Source organism: Lygodium microphyllum, chromosome 2 (genome assembly GCF_053477565.2).
Source record: "Lygodium microphyllum isolate KBCC chromosome 2, Lygodium_microphyllum_v1.1.10, whole genome shotgun sequence".
NCBI classification, from domain to species: Eukaryota; Viridiplantae; Streptophyta; class Polypodiopsida; order Schizaeales; family Lygodiaceae; genus Lygodium; species Lygodium microphyllum.
Window position 1 is genome coordinate 126,874,269 of NC_141136.1, and position 12,116 is coordinate 126,886,384.

Here is a 12,116-nt window from a genome sequence, read left to right on the forward strand (position 1 = left end):
AAGAAGAGGAGGAGGTGTATGGAGGGAGAAGAGGAGCCACCGTCGTGAAGAGGAGCTGCCAAACCCTTCTTTGAGTCTTTACGGTGAGTGCATTCTCTCTCTCTTTTACTTGTTTTTTGTATAATTTGTGTATACTGAGAGAGGGAGAGAAAATGAGAGAGAAAGAGAGGGAGAGGGAGAGGGAGAGGGAGGGAGAGAAAATGAGAGAGAAAGAGAGGGAGAGGGAGAGGGAGAGGGAGGGAGAGGAAATGAGAGAGGGAGAGGGAGACGGAGAGGGAGAGGGAGAGGGAGAAAATGGGAGAGGGATGGGGAGGAAATGAGAGAGGGAGAGGGAGGGAGAGAGAGAGAAAGAGAGGGAGAGGGAGAGGGGGAGGAAACGGGAAAGGAAGAGGGAGGGAGAGGGAGAGGAAGGGAGAGAGAAAGAGAGGGGGAGGGAGAGGAAATGAGAGAGGAAGAGGGAGAGGGAGAGGGAGGGAGACATTAAACTATTTTAATGGATAATAATCTAGTCTTATAATTCATTTCAATGCATAAGCTATTTGCTAGAAATGCGTTTACGGACGTTTTGCGAGATGGAAGCCCTCCTTCTCTCAATGATTAGAAGTGACACTTTCATGTCAAGTTCACCACATGTCACATAGAATACACACATGGGTTCGTAAAAGTCACTTGTCACAAGGATGCTTTACGAGATGAAAAACCTCCTTCACAAAAATCGCTTGTGGCAAGAACACTATGCAAGAAGCCCTCCACTCTCCTCTCAAAATACAAGGAATTTAACAAGAAGAAGAGTAAGACAAGGAACTGATATTAAGATTCAAGAAGCCTTTTTTCAAGATTCAAGAAGTCTCTGCAAGGAATAGGGTAAGGTCCCTCTCCTCTCACCTCCTTTACATAGTTTTTCCACAAGTATTCACACGTTGTGTTTGCTTTTGAAAAGCATAAGCTTTTCAAACGTATTTTGACTATTACAAAATTAAGTATAATTTCTAAGCTAATTATATGATCAATTCTAAGCTATTAAATTTTTGATATGTAGAAATGATCCCGTAATTATTTTCTAGAGTTAAACAAATTGGCATAAACCTAAAACACCTAAATTGCGGAGTGCTCGTTTGTAATGAGTTAAATTCCAAGAAACGCCTATACCTTAAATACTTGCCCACATTCACTAAATGTAGGGACAGTGAATTGTAATCGTAAAGTGAACTAGGGTTTGTCCCTGAGAATCTTACAAAGATGAAACTTGGAAACCCTAGGTCTAATGACGTCAGCCTAAAGAACCTGAAACAGATAGTTTTGTAACTCCATAGTCTCATAGCTCGATGCAACACTTGTGCAACAAGTGCGGAGTCATATGATCTTGTGATTGGATCACAAGAGAATGGCCAAATTCTCAAAATGAGGTTGGCGGATCCTTACACAAGTTATCTTGCAAGAGGATGAATACTTTAGTATCCTTCTTGAGTAAGGAAGATTGATTGGAAACTAAATACCAGCCAATAAACTAAAATAACTGATGAACTTAAGGTTTGACCAAGTCGGGTTAAAAGGATACGCCCTAGCCCAAGATATAGGAAATCTTGCCAAGTTACAAGTCATTCGGGATCGAGTGCTAGATGCATTCGAAAGGAAGGATTCATTCCTTAGCAGTTTGCCAAAAAAACGATCAATGGAAATGTTTGTGCTTGCTATAGATTTTAGAACAATGTTTGGCTTTGTTTGATCAATGAATTACAAGATAAATGGATATCTATACTTCAGGTTGAATTCCTGAAGGGAGAGGCAGCTTCAGTTACCCCCGACTGCCTGCTTGACCCTAACCAAGGGGGTTGTTAACTGCACCGGGCAAGTGGACCGAACCCGCCGCGAGAGGTCTCTCCGTTGAGCGCTACTTGGAGCAGGAGGATGCTTGGGTGCCAGGGGGGGCTCTCGCCGTAAATCCCTCGCCTTCCGGGCCCTGCACAAGAGGCTAACGTGACTCGGGATTGGATCTCGAGGCCCGCATACTAGTCTACAGGCGAAAACTTGGATTAGTGATCCCTGTGGATTGTTGGATAGCCTTCGGGCGGATTGTGGATAAGCCCACGGGCTGGACTCTTTGTATTTCAAATATAAATATGATAACCTGTTAATAAGGAACTTGTCTGATATTATTTTTCTATGTCAAGTGATAAGATTACGTGAAAGAACCAGTGCCTAATGGGTTAATTAAAGAAGTTGGTTGTTACATGTCCAACTAATGTGTTAGGTAATTAAATAACTAAAACAACCCAAGGAAAGTGCGGAGGATGGGCCATAGGTCCATCCTACGGATGGGTGGTCTCGGTTGGCCGAGAACTTTTCTCAAGTCATGATGGACAGTTGGAAGATCGTCGAAGAACATGAACAACAAGAGGGTTGACCTAGAGTTATGATTAAACTCGGTTTACGCTGTTTTAGGGGAACGGAATGGCACTATGCCTTATGGCAGAGAGATTTAGCTTTGTATCCTTCTCGTTTCCCATTCTCCTTGAACCAAGTGCAGCGTGAATTAGCTTTGGACCTAGTGTTTCTGCATAAAGTAGTTCCCTTGGGTCTGACGCTAGTTGCTGTTAGGAAATGACCAATCAGGAAAACCCTAATTCAGGTCAATCGTAAGTGGGAACGGCCAGAATACTTCCGCTACGTGGCAGACACGGAAAGCCCTAGATTGCAAACCCCGTAACATCCCATGGGAGTGCCGAGAAGAGCTTTCTAGACATCCTTTCCGATGGACTGCTAAGACGTGTCCTAGAAGATACAAGTGGACACGTTACACTCAAACATCATTTTAAATTAGAAATACGTGCTTGTGCACAATCAAGCTTTTCAAATGCTTATTCCCTAACCCGTTGCGGTGATGAAAGGATAGCATCGAGATAACACTCGTGCTACTATCCTCTTAATCAAAATACCACGAACTCTATGACATGATGTGCATCAGAAAATCAGCAATAATCAGCATGCAGATCACACCATTCAAACATCCTAACCCCCTACATTTAGGTATTGCTTTCGTTGCATAGGTGTAGAGGTTCATTTTGTCATGTTTTGATGTACAAAAAGCAATAAATCACAAACTTTGACAAGGGTGCAAACTGAGGCTAAACCTCATGATTTGCCACTACCACACATCCACAAACAACTATTATATTTTCCTTATTTTTCCAAGATGCATTTCTATTTTTTCCCTTATTTTCTCCATTTTTTGATTTATAATTTGGCAACAAAATATGCTATTTTTTGGTTTTTCTTGTTCCAATCACTTTAGCATACTAACATTCAATTTATCTTCCGTATTCTCCCCATGGGAACACTTTTTACCCACCCAAAACGGAAAAACTACCATTTTACCACTTAAAAACCACATTTCGGGTTTACGGGAATTAAATAAAGCATGTAAATCATTACAAAACCAGGATTTTCTAATAAAAAACAATTACTCATGATGCAAATAGCCCACAAATAAATTTTCATCCAATAAGAATATAATTATCATCATAAACTATCAAAAATCCTTCATTTTCTTCATAAAAATGGTCATACCGTGTTTTTACGTAACCCGAGACACCTTGAATGATTGCATAATCAGCACACGGAGCCTCCATTTCTCTCAATCCAATGATGTACTTCAATATTCAGCATCTCCATCAATCTTCATCACCATTTTCTTCATTCTCCTTCCTTGGTTCCTTCATCAAGATGGTACACATGAATAGCCCATAGGGAAGAGAGAGAGGGAGGAGAGAGAAATACTAGAATGTGTTCTCTTCATCCACACAGCCATTCCTCGCGCGAAGGGCAGTGATAAGATCAGCCCATAGGGAGAAGACAAGCCCCATTGTCAGTTCTATGGGGTACTCATAGCTTGTCATCATGATGATCATGGAGGAGGGCGCTGTCGAAGGCTTTCGAAAGCAAAGTTGCAACTTCAGAAGTCCTTCATAAATTTCAGGATAGAAGATCCATCATGCAAGTAAGCAAGATGAGAAAATGATACCAAGTCTTTGTTTAACTTCTGTTACTAACAAAACAAGGGTTCAAGATGAAGAAATCGGTTCATTCAGTTCATCCTTCCCGAATCCAAGAAAGAAAATAGAAAATCCATTAACTCTTTATCTTCCAACGTTGTTCTAGCCTTTGCAATTTTCCCTTGATAAGTTTTGGACTTATGGGTGATGATAAGAATTCAAGAATATGCTGTTATGTTATGACTCCAATGTCCTGCGAACACCCTCATCATTGTATGTTCTTCATATGTACGGTTTCAGCACAACCCAAAGGTGTTCTCTCCACTGTATGTAACTTAAAGAAAGTCATGCTCATCTTTGTGTACTTCATAGATAGTTGATATAATTGCAGCAGTAGGCAGAAGAACATTGTCTACAAGGACGAAGATTGCTTTCTCTGCATTTAATTTGATCCTCTTCCGAATAACATAGACAAATTGATCAACAATAAGGTCAACTGGTACAAGGTATTTCTTCTTATTTATGTCTGGAATGTCGCTTCTTTTAGCTTTCTCAACTATTACAGGAATCCTGTAAGGATACTTCTCACGAATCCTAGAGGCTTCAGTTTTCCTCTTCTCTAGATCATATTCCTTTTTAAAAGAGCTCTAGGCCATTTCACTCGGCCACTTCTTTGCACAGATAACATCTGATGATGATTCCAATGAAATGTTTTACAAGATGGGGTATTACACATCCTATAGGTAGTTCCTCAGGAATCCGCATTGCATGCATTCTTGTGGAGATGTTCAGACTGAGTCTGTCAGATGTTCGGTGGTTTGTGGCTGTTGATGACGACACAATAGTAAAAAAAAAAGTGTGAATCTGTATACTCCTTCCCGACGATTAATCAGTCTGAATAAAATTTTATCGGGACATGGCAATTTGCGTGGGCGGTGGCGTGTGCAGTATCGCTCCCTCCAGAATCAGATCATCATTCTGATTCTGATTCTGATTCCGAGTAGCAGAGCCAGTTGGAGTAGGGAAAGGAGATGACGGGGGAAGAAGGGCAAAACTGTGTTTTCCGAGCTCCGTCAAAGCGATCGTCCCCGATGCCCGAATGGCTTTGCATGAAATGGCCTTCTAGCAAGATCGAAGACCGCTCCTCTCAGCTTCTTCGTCGAATCGTGCCAGGAGGATGTCACAAGGACGACCCTATACGATGGGAATGCGGCCAGCAGGTGACCCCGCCATTCCTGACTCTCCTGAATCCTCTTTCCCCCAGTTGAAGCATCCTGCTAGTCAAAATAGTCGAGAAAAAGAGTCGCCAGGGAGAATTTTTTTTTATCTATCATAGTTCAGAAAGTTTCCGCCATCACCAACATAATTCCTCCTTGTCGAGCAGCAGAGTACCTTCCTTCCAGTCCAAACCTACTCCTCCTCGTAGTCACACAACGCAGAGCTCGCCCTGTAAATCCAGACGACGATCCTTTCCTTCCCACCTGAATCAAACGCCCCCTGTTTTTTATTCTCGTTAGAGCCTTTTTCTTTCTTTGTGAATCTCCGAGAGTCGTCTATCTCCCTCCATTCCCCATTTTCCAGTGTAATTCTTCTTTTTCGAGCCGCAGAGTACCATCTCTTTCTTTCTCTGTTTTAGTCCTCGTCTCCTTTTCGGGCTCTCCTCCTTTCTTGCTTTTCCCTCCCTCTTTAGTTTTTGAAATCCCCTCCTTAGCCTCCTCCTTCCATTTCTCCTCAAATTAGCTTCCCTCCCAGAACCAGAAAAGCACCCCTCCAAGGAAAAGTAGCCCCAAAGTAGCCACGGCTGTAATGCCGAAGAACCTCAATCGAAAATGTTCCCACTCGGAAGAAAACATCCCATGACCATGAAAGAGACATTTGAAATCAAAATTGCCTTCAAATCTAGTCGTTCAGGTGTTGCAATCACAATTTCAGCATCACATGAGCTTAACCCTTCAATTTGATGCAGAACAGAAGTCTGTGTGTGTAAGCATATTGAATGCATGCCAAAGGTTAGCTTTAAGAGTTTACAAACTTTTTTGATCTGTAAAGTCCGCTCCGCTGAGTACACGAGCAATAGTGCTGATGGATTTTGGTAAGCAGTGGTTCCATGCTCAAGGGCAAGCTACACATGAGCCTCATGTTCATCTGAAAATTCACTGGTCTTCTTAAACTCCCTTGTTGATACCATTTGTATCTTCAGCATAAGCAAACAACTTGGGAAGCTCGGAAAAACCATACTCATTACAAATCTAGAACCCATTCTCCTTCTAATTTGTTTATACCAAATATCAGATTCAATCCCAAACAGCGCTTGTCTCTTCTGTAAAATTGAACATGAACCAACTAAAAGCAAAATGTTCAAGCAAAGTAAAGCACAATGTCTACGTCTAAGTATGTACAAAGTAACAAATCTCACGCACAACTTTTGGGTGGTTTTCACACCTCGAATGCGCAGCAATACGACAGCGCAAATTTCGGCGCTGCATCACGTCGCCATATCTCTTCTTTTCTCTCCACTATTTTTCATCAAATTAGGATGGGGGGGTTAAAATTCCAAAGGGCACCCCCCCTTTTGGCCAAGGTTTGGTCCACCTCTTCATATCTTGCCCATTTTGTGGCCATTTCCTCGTCCGGGCTCCAATTCAAGCTCTGAAAAATCATGGGCGTCCAGCTTGACATCCCACATTGACTGGAAACTCCTAGCATCCTGCACGGTTGTCAAAAAAATTATCAAAAATTCACAAGTGTCACTAGGGCGCCTTTTAAAAGCCGTCTTTCACTTGGTGCTTAAAATCGTCCTAGCTGTGACCTCCGCCTTCGATGTCAAATATTTTTCCCCTAAATTCCGGATTTTTTGGCAAATTTTAGACACATCCCGGGCTCAAAAATCTACTCTCATATATGGACCAAGTTCCCAATGATACTGGGACACATTTACCTGATATGATGAGAAGTTGAGACATGATGATAGGTAATCTCGGAACATATCCTCATAGGGTTCAAAGATAGCAAAACGAGGACTCTTCAGTCGATATTCTACTTCGAGAGGATAGATGCATTGGCAAACACCTTACTAAGTTAGTAATCCATAGTCCAAATGCTGATTGCGAGTTGCATCACATGTTGATTCTTGACATGAAGTAGATAAATTAGGAGTACTTTCATCATGAGAAGCTCTGAATTGCTTCCATTAAACATTGTGCAGACATTTGGTGGTAATAAAGATGTATTGCTACACACTAGATTTCCAAACAACCTGACAACAATTCTTTCCGAGTATCAATTACCTCCCCCATTTTTCCACTTCTGCTACTCACAATTAGCATCAAAAGAGGCTTAAAAGACCTTACAAGATCTCAATTGACCTGAATCTGACATTCTCTATAGAATCCAATGCATTAGGGACAAACGCAGTAAGATTGTTGTTCTGAAAGTCCCTACAGAATCATAGAGGGGAGGCATAAGCATAATTTTTTGTTTGGTAAAGAGAAATTACAAGAGTCACAAAAAGCTAATGTCACAAGGATATGTGCAAATGTGACTTGCACATGTGAGATGCATCCTTGAGTCTTAATATGACAATTATATATCAATTAATTAATTGATTATGAGCCTTAATATGACAATTATGACATCACCAATAGCTTTGAAAGGGGGGTAAAAGCCCAACGTGACTTGCAAGCCCTCCTCTTATGTCTCAATGTATATCATCACATAAACAAAGTAAAACCCATACCAAAGTGCTAACTATTGTTTTAGGCGAGCTTCATATATGAAGATATCCTTTCCATGCCATAATACGCCCTTTAGCATGTTCTACAAGCCTTAATTCGTTCATCTTGTTTTGAGTCTAGATTGTTTTGAGGGCATACTTAATTTATTGCCAGTGGAGCATTAGCATGTTTTATGAATGTGCAGTTTGAAACATAGTCCATGAACATATGTAGAAAATAAAGAAAACCAGAGTGTCGGGGAGATTTCTTACAGAACAAATATTGACTCTGAATTCGGAAAGGCATCATGTTGGATATCATCCACTATAATGTTTCCATCTAATGAGTTGTCCTACAAGATTCTATAGCATGACAACATAGAAGGAATATTCAGTCTGCCATTATCAGAAAAACAATACAAACTAAAGCACCAATGTAGACTCCCATGCATAAGAAATGATCATTCAAGGCAGACAAAGTGAGTCATTGTAGACTCGCCATCTTCTAGAATACTTAAAAAAACTCCAATTTTGGCACTTCCAGAAAGTCCACTGGCACTAGCCCATCTAGCTGATTGTAAGATAAGTCACTAAATAAGACATGAAGGTGGTTAGACTTGACACTACAAAATCAGCCCAGTATCATGAGACATTGGACACCTACATAGCTATAAGAATTGTAGAAAGAGGCCCAAATGGAAGCATTCCACTCAGCTAGTTGTGACTAAGATCTCTATTTAACAGATAAGAACAAGAACGAGAGATGTGTATTGTCAAAAGATTAAAGAACCCAGGATTTAGTCAAGTTGTGCCTGAGAAGCTCATGTATACTCACAAAGCTTAACATGGTATACTCACAAGTATCCCAAAGAAGTTAGATGTGTATGATTCGGTATTTGTCCAATCAAGTTACAATTCCTCAGGCTCGTGCCAATTAGCATGGACCATCCAGATTCTTTACCCCATAAGAGATTTTTTAGAACAAGAGGAAAATGTCTAACTAATTTTTTGCACTTTCCAACTTTTCCAATAGCCATCTTATCATCCCCATTAGCATTGAAAAGTGTTATTGATGCTGTATAGCACACTATGCTCATCCTTAAACAAAAACGTGCATGATGAGCTTGTGCTATTAAGACTTGAACATGTGTCATTCTTTTATATTCTTCAGATGGAATGCCTAACAAGAATTGCATCATTAATGTAAATGGATATAGGAGGCTTGATTGTATATGGAACCAGACAGAGGAAAAAGGTGTTATAGACAGTTGGAGTTTGTACCTACATTTTTTTTAGGTTCACCATGTGGGAGTAGTTTGATGGTATTGAACCAGTAAAATGATTATTGTCAAGTTGACTGTCACAACATGAAACATCGAAACATTGACATTAAGAAGCTTTAATATGAAAAGAACCAAAAGTGGTCAAGGTGTTTGTGAAATTATGAACTCAAGAGGTGCCCTTACAAAATGAGTAAGGTAGATATATTTTCCAACTCAACTGGCAGCTCTCCAGTTAGATCATTGCTATCAAGTAGACTCAATATACCAGAAAAATAAGGTCAAGACTGACACTAAAATGGCACCACCATAGTCATTTAAAATGAGTTGTTCATAAATGGTTTCAAACCATATCATTAATGAGGGGATAGTGGAACATTACAGATGCACTAAGCTCTCCAGGTTGCCTAGCTCTTTCGGAATGCTACCATTCAACGAGTTATTGTTCATGTGGTTGAAGAAACAGAAGCAGTGCAAAGAAGAGGTATATGGCTACACAGTTGACTCCCATGCCTTCATTCTTCAACAAAGGACATTGACCATACAGAGTTCCACATACTTACAAATGCTTTGCCTTATTTAGATTTTGGAAACTTGCAGGCACTAGACTTGATATATTGTTCTCATCGATTTGTATTTGATTCAAAATTGCAAGGTTGTCCAACTCTGGAGGAAGAATTCCAGTCAATTTGTTGCCATTGAGTAACCTAAAGAAAAGCAAGTGTCAAAATGGGAGATATGACATGAATTTTCCTTGTAGCAGTACTCAAAGACCAAAGCATGATGAAGTAGGTTAGAGTATACTTACAAGAGATAAAGCTCCCTCAGGTTTCCAATCTTTGGGGGTCTATACCCGGTGAAGTTGTTCCACATGACGTCCCTTCAGAATGAATATAAATCTTAAAGCGTATTAGTTAAGTAACCTGCATGAAACTGTTGCTTTGATTTTCAATGGTCACCCAGAACATTATTCCATGCTCTAGATGCATGCCTACAGGCTATGACATCCATGTGCTGCATATAAGTATGTCCTTATAGGTACATAGACATCAATGCTCATGTGAGCAAGAGGTAGAAATATGCGACACAAATATCATAGTACATGCATGTAAGCTTACAATTAGATACATTGATTGAATTGTGTGAAAGCTTACAAGATTGTCAGGTTAGTGAAGTTGTCGAAATCTGGGGCCAGAATTCCTATGAAATTCATACACAGGAGTAACTGCGAGTAATTAATTACTTAAACTACAAAATATTTTATATAGGCCATGAAAAAGTCAAAAAAATCTTTAAATGGGCCATGAGAAAGTCAATTACATTTTATATTCATACATAATAATAATAATTACATGAACATATGCATAAACATGCGAAAGTGCTAACATGAAGTTCCAAACGTATTTGCTAGAACATAGTATTGCATATAGTATTTGAAGTTGGGATAACATAAGCATTAGCCTCATTACAATCTAGAAATATTTTGTACTTATACAAGTTACCTCATAAAATAATCATTTAAAAACTTGATTTGGATAAAGCCTTTTGGGCAATGGTAGTTTAGTCAACTAAGGGATCATCAACTTAACCATGTACAAGATCAAAGTGAATGCAATGAGCATTAGAGGTTGGATATAATAAAGTGTGAATAAAAACATAACATTATCAATCTTAAACCCTAGCCTCATAAGTCCAAATGGGTAGAAGATTAAAAATCATAGTAATCAATGAACTCTTTATGTAAGACATATAACTTGGCTTTACTTAAGGGGAATTAGTTGGAACTATGTATTAAAATATTTACCACAAAATGTACAACTTAGCTTTGCTTAAAGGAAACAAGATTGAAGAAAACCTCACTAGTTGTATTGTCAATTTTATCATGTGAGAAAGTAGAATTGTTTAGCATGCACTATCCTTCTTGGGGACTATTTGCATTTAGTGATCGAACTAGTAACCTTATAGGCTATCTTAGAACGCTTTAGAACCCACATTTAAGAAACACTAGCTACCTGGGTGTTGTGTTGACCAAGCCTACTAACTAGACTTCGCATGATTACCATCATTGTGAAGCATTGTGAAGCTCCCAATGTTGCATCATGAAAGCTTCACATTGAGCAAAGGAAAGCAACCTTGCTATCTCATGGGTGCTTCCCTTTTTTTATAGAAAGATAAAAGAGAAAAAGTGTGATGTGTGCAACAAAAAATGCTATCTTTATGCAAGAACGTAGTATTATTAGCTACTTGAAGTTATAAACACTATATTAGGGAATTTGGAAATTCTCATATAGTTTGGGAATTCCCAATATAGTTATGTTTGGATACATGATCAAATCTTGTCCCCTTACTTGAAAGTGGAGTCTACCATAATTAATATATAGGTTGTCTTTCTAAGTCCCACTTTGAAGCATGGGCTAAGATTTAGCCATATGGCCAAATCTTTACTCCTTATTTGAAAGTGGGACTTGAGAGATTCCCAAATTCTCTAATATGGTGTTTATAACACAAAATCTCAAATATTAAATATTGGTTTCTTGTGAGTTGAGAAATTAAACCATATAACATGTTTATATCTTGGTTTTCATAAAACACTCAAACTATGCATCCTTTAGTGTCAGCTTATTGGCTCGGCTTCTCACTGTCAATAGTAACATATGATTTCCAAGCTCATGAGGATGTTTATGTACCTCTATGGCTTCATGTTTTATTGGGTAGCATGTAGATCTCCCTTTGCTAGCAAAAATGAAGGGGTATGCTTCAACTACATGATGTTGCACTAAATGTACATGCTTGGACTACATGTATAAATATTTAGCAAAAGTGAAGGGGTATGCTTCGACCACATGATATTGCACTAAATGTACATGCTTGGACTAGAAGCATAAATATTTAGCACCTTCAAGTAAGATTTAGTTTATGTGCATAGAGATGTGGGTGCACTTATAAATGATCATGCATGCATGCACATGCTATGCAAGTATATATGTAAGTCTAAACATGTGTTTACCAAAGATGATGGGAAACTTGGGCCCATAATTATGGAGGTTAGTTGTACTTTTTGAATCTATTTATTAGGAGAGATAATTACTTGGACCAAACTTACTCATTTTACCTAAACTTATAATGCGTACC

General features: G+C 39.2%; 1 pseudogene; it reads right to left on the bottom strand.

Moving 5' to 3' along the window:
- Positions 1 to 4,288: 4,288 nt before the first annotated feature.
- On the bottom strand, positions 4,289 to 4,648 carry LOC148040294 (autophagy-related protein 8C-like pseudogene; annotated as a pseudogene).
- Between the last annotated feature and the right edge of the window lie 7,468 nt (positions 4,649 to 12,116).